General features: G+C 54.2%; 1 protein-coding gene across 1 annotated transcript in view; it reads right to left on the reverse strand.

The window, feature by feature from the left end:
• SEMA5B (semaphorin 5B) overlaps nucleotides 1-2711 on the reverse strand; it is a 115565-nt gene extending 112854 nt beyond the window's left edge. The window contains exon 1 of the mRNA XM_051818991.2: nucleotides 2430-2711. The gene's annotated coding sequence lies outside the window, so the exon portion shown is untranslated. The remainder of the gene's footprint in view (nucleotides 1-2429) is intronic.
• Between the last annotated feature and the right edge of the window lie 15689 nt (nucleotides 2712-18400).

The following is an 18400-nucleotide window of genomic DNA, read 5'->3' on the forward strand; positions in this document are numbered from 1 at the left end:
CTCCAAATCAGGCCACTCTTACTGCTCGGGCAGCTTACCGCTAGCTGCCTGCCCCCATGGGCATCTATGATTCCCCTGACGGAGACAGTCGCCAAGCCCTCTCCCAGCTTTGGGCCTCAGCGGGAAGCGACTAACGGAGGAAAGTTTCCCGGGTTCCCCCAGTCCCCACTGAGAGGGTCAAGCCGTAGAGCAAGACTGGACCTCAGGGCTTTTCTGCCTTTCCAGTCTCTCAGCAGGAGAAGTGGGAGGGGAAGCCCTCCCACTCTGCGCCTTCTCCTGTCTCACTCTCCCCATCCAGTCAGTGGGGAAACGGTTGCCGGCTCCCCCTCTGCCCAGTCCTCTCTGGAGCCTTTTCACATCATCGTGAGCCGTGCAGCCCTTGCTGCCTCCTACTGCTGATACAGCTTCCTGTGTGTATCTCCTCCCCAGACACAGCCAAGTGTCTTGGGGGATCAAACTGATGCATTTAGCGCCTCTCCGCCCAGCACTTCTTTGTATCTACCAGCATCTACATGGGGCACTGCCTATGAAGTGCTGGATGCCCACAGTGATGATAATGGTGGCTGTCGTTAGCTCCGGAGGAGGAAGGCTCTGGCACGGCCTTCCTGGAAAGAGAAAAGAGATGGAAGATCTGCCGTTCCTTCCTGACCAGGTGGCGGCAGCTGTACAGATGCAGACAGGAGGTGCCCCTCTCCCCTACACACACACACACACACACACACACACACATACACACCTTCCCCAAGCCCACAGGGCCAGAGGCAGCCCTACCTTCCCAGGTCAAGGCCAACAGCAGTAGCCACAGCCCTATGGGGACCCTCTCTCTGGCTATTTCACCCCCCTTCTGGGCTGCTGGAAATCTAGCTGTGGGGCAGGCCTGGTGGCCTCTTCCTAAGCTGCTTTTAATCTGCCTCCCCCTTTCTCCCTGGTGGTGAAGCCCAGTTCCAAGGCTCAAGTTCCTCTCTGCCCCTTCCTCAAGGTCATCCATCCCCATCCCGAAAAGGTGAGAGACCACTAGCGAATGCCAAGAGGGAGGGCGAGGAGGGCGAGGGTAAGTGCAGAGAAAGTGGCAGCAGCCGGGTCGGGAGGCAAGGGCAAGCCGGGGTGGGAGGGTGGTGGATGGGGCTGGGGGGTATGAGGAGATGGGGTTGGAGTTTGTGTGTGTTGGGGGGTGAGATGCTCGAGAGAGACGGGGAAAGAGGTTGGATTCGCCAGGAGCCGCAGGGTTAGGGCGGGAGATGGTCGCCTCGTGGTGGGGTCCAGGCGCCCGCGAGCTTCCCGGCCCTAGCCCAGTTCCGAGACCCCAGCGGGACCGCGCCTGGGAGGCAGGTTGGCCGTCCCGCCGCCCTACCCACAGGCCAGAGCGCAAGGCAGGGTCGCGGCAGAAGCCGACAGAGACCTCTCCCCCATTTCCAGACTCGAGGCCCGCTCGCGCCAGGCGTGCGCCCGGGTAGGTGACCAGGGCCAGGCACGGCGCTTCAGGTGGTCCTCCCAGTGGTTTAAAGTTCGCGGCCAGCGCAGGAGCCCGCTCCGCTCGGCCCGGCGCGCTCGGCGGCGCCCTCATCCTCCGCGGGGTCCCAAGACCACTTCCCTCCCGGCTCCCGCCCCGCTGGGGCCCGGGTCCCCTCTGCTGCCTCCCTCCCTGCGCGCTGGATCTCCCGCACGACGTGAGCGGAAAGTGAATGGGCAGCCCCAACCACAAAGACAAATTACCATGAGAAAAATAAATCAGGAGATTGCCGTTCGCGGCCCCGGTTCCCGCCGCCGCGCCCCAATCCGCCGACCACGGCGGGAGCGCGGGGCCCCGAGCCGCCGCGTCTGGGGCCTGGCGGGCAGAGTTTGGGTTTCGCAGGGCCTGGACAGGGTTATCTGGAAGAGGGTCTAGGAAGAAGCCGCGTGGGGGCCCCGCCGGCGGCCGAGCGGGGACCGCCCTGAGGGGGAGATTTCGCGCTCTGGGCGGGCCACGCGTGCCCACGCGCGTCGCCGCCGCGCTCTGGCTCCCTCGGCTTTGCCCGCGCGCCCTCTCGGAGACCTGGCTCCGCTCCGCGACAGTCTCGGCGTCTCTGCCCCACTCTCTCCCAGGCGTGTGCTCCTCCAGGCCCGGGCCCCACGTCTTCCACGCGGCTGCAGCCCCCCACGCGCTGACCGCAGCCCGGGGAGGGCGCAGTACCACCGGGACCCGGAGCCAACGAGCGAGCGGGAGGGTGGGCGGCGGGAACGCGGTGCTGCCGAGGGCGCTTAAGGCGAGGTGGCAGCGGGAGGCACAGGAGCCCGTGTACACCCGGTCCTCGTGCCCGCAGCCTCCCCACCAGTCTCCAACTCAGCGGGCGCCCCCGGGCCTCCACCCCTCTACCCACCAGAGTTGCTGAAGTTTGCAACTCGCAGCCCCAGCCCGTGCGGGGGAAGCGCCCGGGGCTCGCGGGACTCACCTCCCGGCTTCGGGCGCAGGTGCGGGTTCCTGGCGGCTCCCGGCTCCCGGCGGCGCGAAGCGGCAGGGGCGAGCCAGGCGGGCCGGCGGCCCGTCCGGGAATGGGGCCACCGCGCTGGAGCGGCCCCCCGGCCCCCGGCCCCCGACCCCCGACCCCTGGCTCGGCGCTCTTGAGCAGTTCCGACCCCGCTGCGCTCGGCTCCTCCGGCAGCCAGCCGCTGGACGCGCAGCCGACCCGCCCGGCTCGGCGGCGCTGGGCTCCGGCAGCAACCCCCGCGCTCCAACTAGCTCCCGACCCGGCGCGCCGGAGAAGCTGGGAGGGGGAGGCCGAGGGAGCCGGCGGAGGGAGGGCGCGGCGCAGGGGGAGGAGTTGGGAGCGAGGGCAGAGCAGGGGGGGGGTGCGCGAGCGCCGAGGGGAGGGGGCTGGAGGGGACCTGCGGCGGCGGGCGCTGCACCGGCCGGCCCGGGCGCGCAGGCAGCGCGAGGGGGCGCAGTGCGTGCCCAGCGCGCGTCCCCGGGAGGGCGCACGGCACCCCCGCCCCGCCGGCATCCTTAGCGGCGACACCCAGGTCCCTGGGCGCCCGCCGCCTCTGCCACATCCTGCCTCGCCGTCTGGCTGCCCCCATCTCGGCACCTGACTGCCCCCTGCCCCGGGCTCGCGAACGCCCCAACCCCGCTAGCCCGGAGCGGTCTTCCTGCCTGTGGACCCCAGGTGGGGAGGACCGCGCACGGAACTGGGGGCTCTGCGACGAACTGCAGCGGCAGCGATGGGGCCAGGCTGCCAGGCATGGTGGGGAAGCCACAGCGGGTCCGCCCGGTGGTGAGGCTCGCTGGTCGGGCCTCGTGAGAGAACCTCTCTGAGCCCGAGTTTCCTCGGCTGTGCGTTGGGCTTGCCGACAGGCACCCTGCAGAATTGTGAAGAACACGGAGGAGGAGCAGTGAGCAAACCCACACGGGAGGACGCCCAGGCGACGGGTGGTGCGGGGAGGCGAAGGGGCGTCCCCGGCTCGGCGCGGGCCCACGAGCTCGGCGGAGCTGCTTCCAAGTTTGTGGGAGCGGGTGTTTTGGGAAGGCTGGACGGCGGGAGGGAAAGAGCGAGGGGCAGGCTGCACATCCGAGCTGCCCGGGCTGCGGGAGGCTGCGAAGGGAGCCCTCTGCCGAACAACAGCGGTACTTGCAAGAAAAAAAAGGTGACCTAAGAAAGGGAGAGTAAGACAAAGGACCCGCACCGCGAAAGCGGCAGAGTGTGGCTGTGAGGGGGAGCCACAGAGCACTGTGCGATGGAAATTAATAAGTTCGAGGAGGGAGAAGGTGGAAGGACTTTCTGCGGGGTGCTAGGAATTGGAGAGTTAGAACAAAGGCCGAGTGGAGCAGTCTACACCGCAAGCCCAGGAGAAAGCAGAGTGCGGAGCTAAAGCCTCAGAGAGGGCCCGGGGCCGCCAGCCCCACCTCTGAGCCAAAGTGGGAGGAAGCAGTTGGGCCGGGAAGCTGGGGATCAAAGGGTGCCTGCTGAATGCAAGCGAGGAGTGTATGAGATGCTGTAAGGAGCGAGGGAGCACAAGAGTGCAGAGAGAAAGAGCTCCTGGGGCAACAGAAATGCTGAGTCTCATGAGGACTGGGCCGCAGAGGAACTTGCAAAGGTAAAAGCACACTCTGGACGTGACGACAGAGAAGTAGAAGAAAAGGGCACATCAGGGCATCCCAGCCTGTTGGCCTGTGCCCCGGAATCAGCAAAGGCAATGCTGGGTGTGGAGGGCAAACCTAACATTTTGCACATCTGGGTTGGGGGAGCCCCTTCTCCCAGAGTCCCAGGCTGGGAGGGGCAGGTATTTGATCTCCACTGTGGAAGCCCCACTGCTATGAGTGTACCCCCCCCACACACATACATCCCTAGTTCCTGCAGAACTCTGGCATGTATTTCTGTCCTTGCTAAACAAAATGTGTGGGAGCAGGCATTGGGCACAGTGGTTAAATATCACTTAGGATGCCTGCATCCTACATCACAGCATCTACATTCAGATCCTGGCTCCACTTCCAATTCCAGCTTCCTGCTAATGTGCACCCTGGGAAGCAGCAGGTGATGGCTCAAGTGCTTTTGTCCCTGTCAAACAGAAATGTGAAAGCATCCCAGATACCACAGGGACAGGCAAGGAGCAGGAAGGCTTCCCACTTGTCTGGCTGAGAGGGGAGACAAGTGCCTTCTCGTGGCCCTGTCAGCCGCAGCTCTTCCCCAGAAGGATATCAAACCCCCTCCATCCTCACACAACCCCCACCCCCGTGAAGCCCTCTCTCTCCCCGCTGTGTGGGGATCATTTTCTCCTTCTTTCCCACCATCTCCCAGGCTCCTTCCCGGCTCTCTGTCTGTGTGTCCACATTATGAGTGAGTGTGGCGGGAGCTAGGCACAGGAAGAGAAGCGAGGAGACTCCCAACCTGGGGACAGGGAGAAGGAAAGCTTGCTTTTCAGGGGCCCTAGGAGCCAAGAGGGGAAGATGGCCTAGGAGACACAGACAGAGGAGCGGGCCACTTGGCACACTGGACTAATTCATCCTGATTGCATCTACAGAATTGTGTTGATGACCGGTGATTACTCAAGAGCTCTCAATGCAGGAGAGCTTCAGAGGCCAGGTTCTGCCCTGGAAGGGCAGTTTCTTTACTAGCCCGGCCTGTCACCTGCTCCAGACATTTCCTGGGGCTTGGCCAGCCCAGCCTGGTTCCAGCCTCCTAGTCATTTACTTGGAACAAAACTTGGAGTGCTGGCCCCATTACCACCGTGTCGCGACCAGCTTCTGCCACCCTCTTAGACCTTTGCAATAACCTGTACAGTAATTACTTCTGTTAGGAGCAATTCTCCACCTCTGGAAACATACTGCTAATTAGGCAGAATGTAAATACAGTAATTAATACAGAATTATCCAAAACAAACAAGCTAAAGTGCAGGGAACACTGTGGGGGGAACGGGGAGTTCTTAGAATTCACTCTTGACCTGGGAATTCCAAATATCTTGAACTGAGGTTCAAAGAGGTCAAGGGTGGCAAGGCCGGGGGTACATGCGGGGCCCCGTCTCCCAGCTAAGGCCATTTTCTGGAAAGTGAAACGACCTCTGGATAAAGAGTGCAGCCTCTACCGGCCCGTGCCTGTGTGGGTCTGTGTGTCCTTGTGTGTGTCTGTGTGCCCTGTGCAAGCACAACTCTGGCTTTGCAGCAAAAGGCAAACAACAGCCGACTGTACACTGATGGGACAGAGAGAAGTGAGAGTAACAAGGCAGCTGTCGCTCATGCAGTTGAGATAATTTCCTGGCCCCACCACTGCCTGCTCATCGTGCCAGGAGATGGCAAAGACAACGGAAAATCCCAACCCCAGCAGTCATTGTTGATTTGTGAACCCAAAACATACTTGGGTCAGAGGAACTGAAGTGTCACTGAATGACAGCTTTGCCATTGTCCTGAACTAAAGTGGGAGACGAGACCTTCCTTCCTGCCTGCCTGCCCTCCCAAACATTGCAGTGCCACTCATGTCGGGAGGTGGACATATCGGAAGGAGAGCTGCTCGGGCAGGCAGGGAAGGCAGACAGCACCCAGTGGTTGGGAGGATGGCCATGAGGTGGGAGCCGTGCCAGCGAGCAGGGCCAGGAAGCCTCCACCAAAAGGGCTCTTGCAGCCAGGAGTGGAAGGTGGAGTAGGGATTTGCCAGACAGAGAAGCTGGAGGAGGGAGAGGATTCCAGACAGAGGAAGCAGCCTGTATAAAAGCACAAGGCGATAGAATTAGATTTCTGTTTGAAGCATTGCTTGGCCCTGGTTAACAGATCCCAGAGAGCCGAGACTGTAAACGCAAGCAGGTGCATCGTGGGGTGGGAAGAGCACCTGCCAGACGTTGGGGCTTCTCAGCTCCAGGAGCCGCGTGTCCTTGAACAAACCTCTTCACCTCTCTTACCTCAGCTGACCATGGGTACAGCAGGAGGGATGGATCCACTGGTTTCAAGGCTGCTCCCTGCACAAAGCATTCTGGGATTCTGACTGTACCTGCAGATACTTCTCTCAGTCTTGTGCTCCTGGCTTCCCGAGTGTGTAGCGCTGGACCCCTTGCAAAAGCATCTCCCGTATATGTCGCCTTTGACCTTCACACTCCCGTGAAGGAGATGTTTACACTGAAACCCTGTATCATCTTGTCCAGTCGCCTGGCTGTGAATGCCACCTCTGGGCTGACGACACCCATGTTTGTGTCCGAGGCTGTGACTTGTGATTGTCTCTCAGACAATCCTGATCCCAGTGATCAGCCGCCCGCTCCCTCCTCCAGGAGAACAGCTAAAATAGGCAGCTCACATTGGACATGTCCAACACTCACCTGCAGGTTTGCTCTCCCAAAGTAGCTCCCCACTCAGATGGCCCCATCCCAGTAAATAAAAACTCCATCCTTTCAACTCCTCAAGGACAAAACCTTAGCATCACCCCCCATAGCCCTTGTCCAAACCATCAGTAAATCCCATTGTCTCCACCTTTGAAATACCTTCAGCATCTGGCCCCTTCTCACCACCTCCTCTGCTGACTCCCACTTCCAGCTGCTCTGCCTGTCCGCCTTTGTGCCTGCATCCTGTTCAGCACGACGCCCTCCAGAGTCAGAACCTGGTACCCTTTTGTTCAGAAACCTTCCATGGCTCCACGGCTCTCTCCTTAGCAGCCTCGCAAGGTCCTCTCTGACATCATCTCCTGCTGCGCTCCCCTTGCTCACTTCTCTTCAGCCACATCAGCCTCTCTGCTGTTTCTCAAATGCCCAGGGTCTTTGCACTGGATGTGCCCTCTTGTGCTAAATGCACACATGGGTCATCTCCTTGCCTCCTTCAGTGTGCTCAAATCTCAGTTCATCTGACAAACCCCCGTCACTGTCACCACGTGACCGAGTCACCTAACTGGATATAAATTCCATGCAGGCAGAGGACTTGTCTGCTTTGCCCATTGCTGTAACCGTAGCCCATAGAGGAGTGCTTGGGTAAAGGAAATGCACAATATTGATTTAGAGGAGGAATTGTTGTTTTCACCCACATTTTACAGAAAGGAAAACTGAGGCTCATCAATGTAATGGGTAATACTCAAAACTGAGTCTTCTTTTTTAAGATTTATTTATTTATTTGAAAATCAGAGTTACACAGAGAAAGGAGAGGCAGAGAGAGAGAAAGAGAGAGAGAGAGAGAGAGAGAGAGAGAGAGAGGTCTTCCATCCACTGGTTCGCTCCTCAGTTGGCCGAAATGGCCAGAGCTACACTGATCAGAAGCCAGGAGCCAGGAGCTTCCTCTGGGTGTCCCACACGGGTGTAGGGGCCCAAGGACTAGGGCCATCTTCTACTGCTTTCCCGGGCCACAACAGAGAGCTGGATCGGAAGTGGAGCAGCTGGGACTTGAACCAGTGCCCATATGTGATGCTGGTGCCACAGGCAGAAGCTTTACCCTCTATGCCATAGCAGTGACCCCCAGAGGTGAGTCTTTGGATTCTTATTTTTCCATATCTAACTGTTCTCTCCAGTTGATTATTAGTTAACTGCTGTATCAACTCTTTAAAATGTTTATTAGAAAATGCATATTCTAGTACAGCGTAATTTTACTTTTCTCCCAGCTAACCACATGGATCCATTGAGCCACATAGCAGCCACTGTCATGAAGAGTTAGCTCTGAAAACCCCAAGCTTGCATGTGGTCAGCCTGGAGTCATTTCCATTTCTTGGGCTCCAGTTGTAGTTTTCCTTTACCCCATTCCGTGTCTCCAAAGTCAAAGGTGTGGTGAGAGAGAGGGAAGGCTGGCTTTGCCGCTGGCCCTGGGCTGCAGACAGGGATGCTCACATCTCTGTCCCCAGGCACTCACAGGGCCTCTCCCCTTCCTCTTCCTGCTGTCCTAGCACAGACTGGCAGGTCTGGGCTTCGGGAGTGTGGGGAGGAAGGGAAGGGTGGGAGGAGCATGAAGATCAGAGGGCAGCACAGAGCCCTGGCTGCATGAGCAAGGACCCCAGGCTTCCGGGCAGATGAGCAGGATGAAGAGCCACATCAAGTGCCCCACTCCAGGCAGGGGCCGGGGTCACTGTCAGGACGTTTAAACCCCAGGCAGAATGCAAGGTGTGGCCGCCGTTCTTAAAGACACATGAATATAAGAGATCTGTGCAATTGTCTTCCAGCAACAGGGAGAAGCCACAGAGGTCCTGGATAAGATCAGCACAGGATGGGAGTTGGTCAAGGTCACGGAGGCAGTGTCCGCAGAGGGCAATGTGCAACACACTAAGGAGAGGATCCTGTACTGTAACCAATAAGGGACATAGGCTGGGGCTCAGAGGATCCACACAGGCCAGAGCCCTGGGTGGAGCATGACAGCACTACAGGGAACAATGCCCCAGCAGGGCTCTGCCCTGACCAGGTGTCTCCCCTGTGCTGTGCCCTGGCCTAGCGTCCTGGCAGTGGGGAAGTCATAGGCTGACATAGTCTCTTGCCTACATTAACAACACCTGAGCCAGGGTGAGGATACGCAGGCCTGCCCTCCTAAGCATCTGTAGAGCTCATCCCTTGACCAACAACTTTGGCAGGTGCATTAGCAGGGAGCTAATGCAGCTAGAAGCCCAGTGCATGGAGAGGTCTAATTCAACACACTCATGCTGATTGGACACAGGGGAGGGAGCCAGAGGGGAGAGACTGGATTTGAGAGGCTTTGAATGTCACCAAGGAGGGGAGGACTGAGGTTCCAATAGGCAGGCAAGGAGAATCCCCTGAGGCTTGGGCCAGGAGATAGGACCACAATAATGGACACTTCTTATCCAGCTGTGTTGCCTGAGAGAGGACCCTGGGGGACAGGAACACAGAGGAGGGATTTGAGATGGGGCAAACTAAGAGAAGGACTATGGGTGCTCTGAAAGGGAGGCGGCACGAACCAAGAGAAATATAAGCAAAGAGAACGTTGTCCCGTATCAACTGGCTTCGTGCTGCCTGCACCCCTAGTCTGGGAAGCCAAGGGGGGCGGGAAGTGCGCTCAGCACAACCTGGGGAGGCTGCAGGGAGCGGCTCTCAGATGTTGGCCAGGAAGCCCTGATTTGAAAGGCTGCTTCATTTCAATTAAATAAGAATTTCCGCACCCCTGTTATTTGCTCAGTTCTGTCCTGAGGCTGAAGAGAACACAGATTGAGGATAAGCAATGCTTAAAGGATGATCATCTTACGGGGAATGCGAGGTGCATGCAAGAAGTAAATAGCAGGTAAATGCCAGATTGGCTGCTCCTGCAGGAAACACCAGCAAGCTCAGGGCACGGGCAGTAGCTGAGGCTTACTGGCCCAGAAGCCTTCTGCAAGGACAAGCCTTCTGGCCATGAAGCAGCGATAGGAGTGGGCAGGTGCAGGGGAGGAAGGAGTAGCTGTCAGGGGGACACCTATAATCTAAGATTTTTAAAGAGCTTTTGCCAAACATCCTAGGGGAGGCTTTTTTCAAAGGTTAAGTCACCAGGGGGAGGATGGAATGATGTCTCTTTTATCAAGATCAGAGAAGAGCTTAGAGCTGGAACACTAAGCTTGGGGACTATCTTTACATTGCACACTCTTAAAGCTCTCTCCCCAAGAATCTGTGCAGGGGTCGGGGCAGTGGCACAGCAGGTTAAGCGCCAACCTGTGATACCAGCATCCCAGAAGACTGGAGCACCGGTCCAAGTCCCAGCTGCTGTGCTTCCGATCCAGCTCCCTGCTAATGCATCTGGGAAAGCAGCAGAAGATGGCCCAAGTGCTTAGGCCCCTGCCACCTAGCCCCTGGACTCCTGGACTTCAGCTTGGCGCAGCCCTGGCCATTGTGGCCATTTGGGGAGTGAGCCAGCGGATGGAAGATGCCTTTCTCTCCCTATCCCTCTGTGACCCTGCCTTTTGACTCCATAAATCCTAAAACAAGAAAGAATCTGCAATAAATGGAAAAGCAAAACCTGGCGTAGTCATACAGTGGGCCACATTCACTCTTAAAGAGGAAGGGAATGCTGACACATGGTCCAACACGGATGAATCCTCAAGACACCATGCTAAGTGAAAGAAGCCAGATGCAAAGGGGCAAACCCTGTGTTCATGCTGAGATGACGTACAAGCACACTTCAAAAAGATGTTAGATCTGGAAGGGAAGGTCATATGATAAGGCTTTATGTGGCAGATGACTCCAATATAAGCTTCCGGTAGCAGTGGAAATCAACCGACAGGCTTGCACAGGAGCAGAGCCCCACCCCGGGCATGAAGTTACAGTCATCTGGAGGAACTTTGAAGGGGGAGCGAGTGGATTTAACTGCCTTGGGTGGAGCCCAAGGAATTGGGTTTTTCCCCCAAAGCCTGCAGGTGATGCTAACCTGCAGCCAGCGTTGACTGCTCTGAGCACGGAGGCTGAAAATCTTGGACTCTCACCTTTGAGTGTAGGCGCTGCCAATTCCCAGCTGTGGATGGTCCTGTGACTTACTCTGTTTCCCAGTGTGCTCTTCTTCAAGTAAGTCCAACTTCATGGCACTCCAGGGAGAGTTGACAGGACTTTGAAAAGTTCATAGAAGGGCCAGCATTGTGGTGCAATAGGTAAAGCTGCTGCCTGCAATGCTGGCATCCCACATCAGAGTGGTGGTTCAAGTCCCAGCTGCATCTCTTCTGATCCAGTTTCCTGCTAATGTGCCTGGGAAAGCAGCGGAAGATGGCCCAAGTGCTTGGGTGCCTGCTGTCCACGTGGGAGACCCGGATGGAGCTCTGAGCACTTGGCTTCTGCCTGGCCCACTCCTGGCTGTTGTAGGGGGAGTGTCTCTTTCCCTTCTCTCTACTGCTCTGCCTTTCAAATAAAAAAAATTTAAGTTCATCTAAAAATTGAGTTAAAGGAAATTTATTTTGGCTCAAAAAACTTTAAAATCAGTGCATTGTTTTCATGATATGTATTTCTCATGAACTTTTTAAAGATGTCCCTCTCCCCTTCTGTAAGTAGAATGTTGAGGCCAGTGCCTGGGCATTTTAAGATCTCACTAAATATTAATTATTATTGTTCTCAAGCAAGTTTGTATCAATTAGCAGAAAGTGACAGATAAACGTAACATGACATGTGCAAATAGGTTTAGAAAGAAACAAATCCAAAGTCAACACTCAACCTCCAGGCAAAAGCCGGGAAAGGGCCTCTGGCAGCATCCCCCGCCCCCACCCCAGCACACGAGTTTGAAGCACTGCTTTGCTCTATAGCCAGGAAGACACAGCAGGTGTCAGCAAGAGGTGGGGAGGAGCTGAAAATAACAGAGCCCCAGACCCTGCGTTTCTTCAAACATGGGAAGAAATCCACCCACACTGATGTGCAGCAACTTCCAGCCACTGATCCGCTGATGTTCTGACCCTGATAAGGGAAGACAAGCCGTAAAGGTGAGCCCTCCCCCGACTGGGGAAGGACACAGGGGAAATCAGCAAACTCATCAATAACCCGAAGAAGGCAAACAAGGGCTCGCTGGACCCAAACACGCGCTGGAGGGGAAGAGGAGCGAGGAACACTCAGGATGAAGAAAAGCAATGGGGAATAAACGTGGAGAACACGTTCCTTGAAGATGCGGTGCCTGAGGATGCATCAGTGAGTCCGCAGATTAATGTCAGAGGCACAGCTGGCTGCCCAGGGAGGCTGGCACCTGTCCACCTCCGAGGCTGCCGTCGGGACAATGAGCATGGAGAGGCTCGGGTCTGATCAGGGTATGCATCCTGATGTCCCGAGCGTCCCCAGGGCGGGGTTAGCCTGATGAGTGTGCTGTGTTCAGGGACAGTGAGAAGACTAGGTTGGCTGGAATGCAGGGGTAAGACACAAAGCAGATTTATCTGGATGACGTTATCAAGGGTACCTGGAACTGGTGAGCGGCTGAAATCAGTCCAGGCATCATAGAATGTTCTAGCTCTTCTATTCCAGCCCTTTCCTTTACTAGCTGCAGGGGTTGGGAATGTCCCACCCATGGTCCTGGAATCATGGGGTCTGGCCCTGCCAGCGCAGCATAGGTGGAACTCAAAAGTCAGTAATTCTACAGCTGGCTCATGTTTAAGTTGATAATTTTGTGTGTATGGTTTGCAAAGGATCTCATAAATATCCAAATGGCCCTTGGCAGAAAGACAAGGTTCCCCACCCCTGCCAGAGATGAAAAAACGGAGCTCAGGGGAATAAGTTCCCTGTCCCAAGTCCTACGACGTGGTAACCTCAGCACTGAGACCGGAATCCTGAGATTCTTCCACTACACCATGGGGTGGACTCCGCCAGGGAGTGCAGGAGAGACTCTGGTGTAAAACATCAGGAAATCAACCAGCTCGAGCACTAGCTTGCTGAGAAAGAACTTACCCCCACTCCCCGGGGCCACATTAGCCTGGGAGCAAAAGCAGAGACCTGCTGAGAGTTAAAAAGCTGTATTGCCAAGGCTCCGCCCCCTTAGCACGGTGGGAACTGCAGCTTTTCCGGAATTCCTCCTAGTAAGTCCTTGCCAGCCCCAACATATATGGGGGTACTTCAAAAGTTCATGGAATAAGATTACTTGGGTGCAAAAAGACAATTTTTAAGTCCATGCATACTCCCCGCCACCCCCCACCCCTGCTGCACATTTTCTATGAACATCTTGCAGAGCCTTTATATCTCAGACAAGTCCTGGACCCAAGTTCTGCCAGCTGCCCTTGCTTTGGCTGTTGCATTTAATGTGCCCAGACTGCTGATGTCTCGTCTGTGTGCCCTCCTGATGCCCAACATAATTCCCAATTCAAGAGTCCTGGAGTTTGCGCAGGGGACACTGGTTTGCAGGATGCCAAAGTAAGTGGCTGCAATTTCCCTCTCACTGTCCTTTTTCATTGTCTCTTGGGACAGAAGCAACTTTGTCGGTGTTTCTTTGTACTGCAGCTGTCATGTCTCTGGACTGTGGTTTGGAGCGGAATGGGCTAGAAGACAATCTGAGGGACACACTCCTTCCCTGCTGCCCTAGCTTTCTCCCTCTCCTCCAAAACTGGCTCACTGCCCTCCAGTTGTATCCCCTGTGCCTGGTAAAGTGCAGGATACAGTGTGGATGCTCTTCAAGCTTAGAAAAATTAACTCCCTCCCCCCAACACACACACACACACGAAGCTCAAACCAATCCCTGCATCCTTGGCCACCCCTTCCCCCATGCACTCTCTGGATGGGCTTGTCTACATCTTAGGGTCATCATGGCTGAGGCTCCAGCTAAGCCCCAATAAATCTGGGAAGCACATGATGAGATAACGCAGATAAACACGTCCAGCACTGAGCCTGGGACGTCACAGATAACTCAACACCATTACTCCTCTTCTTTCTTTTGCCTAGCTAGGATCACTGGCTGGGGGTCAGGAGGGAGGCATCTAAAGCTTCCCACCATGAAAAGTATTCAAAATGACAACAATTGGAGAGGGGATGATTAGTGGGCATCCGCACCTGGCACAATGTGGGTAGTTCCAATCAGCAAACCTTAGAAGGCTACAGCACTGTTAGTTTCTGCGGTTTTCCTCTGGACATCATCCATTTCCAAAAAGGATTCAAATCAACTAGAAAAAGCTGTGAAAACACACAAATAAACAAACAACCCTGTAGAAACAAGAAGGAAAAGAGAAACACGGTTGGTTGGGCTCCTGTGATTCAAGAATGGAGAATGAAGTTGGGTGGAGGCTGTGCTTGCCTGTGAGAGGGAGGTGATGGCCCCAGGAGGAGAGCACAGGTGGCTGCGGAGGGCAGAGGTGCTGAGCATGGATGTTCTGACACTGATAATTGTGTTTGAGATGGAGACCAAAGATGTATAACACGGAATCTCCTGGGTGAGGGGAAGGTTCTTGGTGTTTCTCTGATCAATCTAGGAAGATAACAACCTGGGATGGGCATTGTGGCCCAGTGGTTAAGCCACCACTTGGGATATTCACTTCCTGCATTGGAGTACCTGCGTTAAGTCCTAGATGTTCCATGTTTATTATCCAGGTTCTGGCTAATGTTCCTGGGAAGGCAGTGGATGGTAGCTTAGGTGCTTGGGCCTCTGCCATCCATGTGAGAGACCTGGATAGAGTTTCTGGCTCCTGGCTTTGGCCTGGCCCAGCCCTGGCTCTTGTGGGCACTTGGGGAATGAACCAGAAGGTAGAAGGTCTTTCTATCCCTGTGTGTGTGTGTGTGTGTGTGTGTGTGTCTGTAACTCTACATTACAAATAAAATAAATAAATCTTTAAGAAAAAACAGAAGTTAAAAAAGATTTTTAAAAAAGAAAACAGAGGGGCTGGCGCTGTGGCCCAGCAGGTTAAAGCCCTGGCCTGAAGCATCGGCATCCCATATGGGCGCCAGTTCTAGTCCCAGCTGCTCCACTTCTGATCCAACTCTGTGCTATGGTCTGGGAAAGCAGTAGAAGATGGCCCAAGTCCTTGGGCACCTGCACATGTGGGAGACCCAGAGGAAGCTCTTGGCTCCTGGCTTCAGATCAGTGCAGCTGCAGCCTGTTGCAGCCATCTGGGGAGTGAACCAGAAGATAGAAGACCTCTCTCTCTCTCTCTCTCTCTCTCTCTGGCTCTACCTCACTCTGTAACTCTATCTTTCAAATAAATAAAATAAATCTTTAAAAAAAAGAAAATAGAAATCTGGTTAAAGGTAACAAAATAGTCACATTGATAGATTTGAACTTGGAAATGGAAAAAATAGCATTGCTTTGGAGGAGGCAATTTGTACTTATGCAACAGAGTGATATCTGAGATCTTTTTCATTTGTTTTTAACTTGAAAGACAGAGAGACAAATAGAGAGAGAGAGCTCCAATCTACTGATTCCCTTGACAAATACCCACAACAGCCAGGGATAGACAAGGCCAAAGTCAAGAGCCAAGAAATCCATCCAGGTCTCCCATCTGGGTGGCAAGGATCCAACTGCTCGAACCATCCCTGGCTGCCTCCCAGGGTCCACATTTGTGGGAAGCTCCAGTTAGAAGTTGAGATGAGTATTGAATCCAGGCACTCTGTTGTGGGTCCTGGGGTGTCCTGACTGGTGTCTTAACCTGTAGGCGTTTGAGAGCTGAAGTTCTGTGTTCTTTTCTCTTGTTCTGCCTCTTTTCTATATTCTTGGGGCCCTCACGCAAGGGGACAGGAAGCTCCCTCGATTTTCCAGATCTGGGGAGTGGCATGAGGGTGCAACTAGTTATTATGAATGGAGTAAACCAGAATCCTAGGCAGTGTAGTTCCCTGGGGTGAGTGGCACACCAGAGGGATGCGGTGTGGACAGTCCCCATGGTGAGTCCATCTGGGCTGTGCCGACAGCTCAGGGGTTCTCAGCACCAGAACGGCACCATCTGCATGCAAGGGAGGCTGTCGGTCAGCCCAGCTCAGCCCGACGGCGAGGCCTGCGGAAGCTGCAGGTGTACGGCACCACCCACCCAGGACCCACTGATGCCGGGGGAAGCACATCCTATATCCCACCTTCCCCCGGGAGCTCAGGAACCAGGAAATCATCCTGAATTGGCTCATTTAAATGAAAACCCGCTAAAAAAACACCAAATTTTGTCGCGTATACTTGAAAGCGGCTGGAATACATTTCTTGAGTCAAGCAGAAGAGGGACTTGGGGTCAGAAATTAACTTGAGTTCTAAGAAAACGAAGTTGCATGTTTGCCCACCTGAGTCTGTGGATGGGAAATCTGTACCAGCCATGCTGACTTTATTGTTGCTGTTGCTATGGTAGCATCTCAATTAATCAGAGAGGATCCTTGCAGGCCTTTCAGCTTCAGGAACAGCCCCAAAGTGGAGATGAAAGCTATTTCTGACAGCAAACAGTTCCTGGGCAAGGAGTGGCAATGAAAATGGGAAAAGCAGAGATCTGCAGAGCTCGCACTGAGACTAGTGGATCTGTGTCAGAAACCCTTGGAGCCTCTTGTCTCTTCCACTACTGCTGAGCAGTGTGACCTTGGACGTGTCTTCCACCCGTGGTGGGATGCATGAGACGGTCATCTCTGGAGGGTCTCACGCCATGGGATTTGTCTCTCAGCCCCTTACACAGTGTTTAGCATCTGCTAAATGCTCACTATGTCTGTGTTGAACCGAACAGGTTGACAATAGACAACAGAGCTCACGCTCTCCCTGGGAAAAGGAAAACTACACAAAGAGGGCTAAGGAGAGAAAGGAGAGGAAGAGAGGGATGGAAACAGAAGGGATGGAGGGAAGGGCAGGTGGGAGTACCAGAGAGCCAGACCCGCTAGCTGTGTGGCCTTGGGCAACGGCTTTATCGTCCTGGCCACACCTGCCAAGGGGGATAGTAATAGTACCTGCTGCACAGGATCCATGCGAGGATCAAATGTGCCAGCTCTTCCCTGGCACATGGGAAGAGACCAGTATGAACTATGAGAAACACGCATCGGGCATGTAAACAATGTGTGGTCTCATTAGCAATGAAATAAATCTGAGTGAAAGCAAAATATGGCTGGCAAAGATTCAAAACAACCATCCACACAATTCTGGACACCCCCCCCCCACCTCATGTTCCATGGGACTGTAGGAGGAATTGAAGGGAGGGTGACCCAGGAGGAAAGGCTCATTTAAGACAATTTCTTTGGAGAGAGTTGTGCTGAGAGTCACACACACACACACACACACACTGTCAAGGGTGTGATGCTAGGCCAAGTGAAGACGGGGTGACCTGGCTGGAGGAGGGGAACCCAGGAGGCCAGCGTCTGTCTTCTGCCCTGTGAGATCTGGAGACCAAGAGAAGTGGGCTATAGGAGAGGCTGGCAACAGCAAACTCATAGTCACAGCCACAGGAGGGGGTCTCAATAAATCATAGTAGAAAGAAAGCATGGTGGAAATGCTTCAGGACATTGGTGAGGACAAAGAGTGTTTGGAGGAGACCTCAAAGGCACAGGCAACAAAAGCCAAACAGACAAATGGGATTATATCAGACTAAAAAGCTCCTACACAGCAAAGGAAGTGATCGACAGAGTGAAGAGACAAATGAAGGGTGGGAGAAGACATTTGCCAACCATCATCTGCAAAGTGGCTAATATGAGTACCCCAGGGCTTCAAACAACTCAACAGCAACACACACACACACACACACACACACACATCCAATTTTGCAATGGGCAAATGATCTGAACAGACATTTCTCCAAAGAAGACACACAGACAGACAACAAGTCTATGAAAGTGCGCTCAGTGTCACTGACCATCAGGGAAATGTGCATCAAAGCCACCGTGAACTGTTCTCTCACCCCGGCTAGCACGGCTGTCATCAAAAAGGAAAAGAAAATGTTGTGGAGGATGCAGAAAAAGGGAAGCTCTTATACATTGTTGGTGAGAATGTAAATTCGTACGCCTGCTATGGGAAACAGTGTGGAAGTTCCTCAAAAAAACAAACAGCGGAACTGCCATAGGATCCAGCAATCTCACGTCTGGGTATACAACTGAAAGACAGGGAATGAGTAACATTTGCACTTTCACCTGTACTCTAGCACTGCTCACATAGTTAAGACAGGGAATCAACTTCTGTATCTGTTAACAATGAATGGCTGACAAAATGTGGAATATACACAATGGAATACTATTCAGCCATCAAAAAGAAAGAGATCCTGTCGTGTTCAACAATATAGATGAAACTGGAGGACATTAGGTTAAGTGAAAAAAGCCAGGCACAGAAGACAAATTCTGTATATTCTCACTCATGTGAGGCAGCTCAGAAAGTTGGCCTCGTAGAAGTACAGAGCAGCACAGAGCTTACCAGAGGCTGGAACAGGAGGGGATGGGGGAAATACAGAGAGGCTGGCTCTCAGGCACGAAGGCAGAGTTAGATGGGCAGGTTAAGTTCCAGAGTCCCGCAGCACAGTAGGGTGAGTATAATCAGCGGTAAGTTATCATAGGTTTCAAGGGAACTAGAAGACAGGACTTTGAATGTTCCCAACACAAAGACATGATCAACGTTTGAGGTGATGGATACACAAGTTATCCTGATTTGATCACTACATATGTATGTGTGTGTGTGTGTGTGTAT

This window comes from Oryctolagus cuniculus, chromosome 4, assembly GCF_964237555.1.
Source record: "Oryctolagus cuniculus chromosome 4, mOryCun1.1, whole genome shotgun sequence".
NCBI classification, from domain to species: domain Eukaryota; kingdom Metazoa; phylum Chordata; class Mammalia; order Lagomorpha; family Leporidae; genus Oryctolagus; species Oryctolagus cuniculus.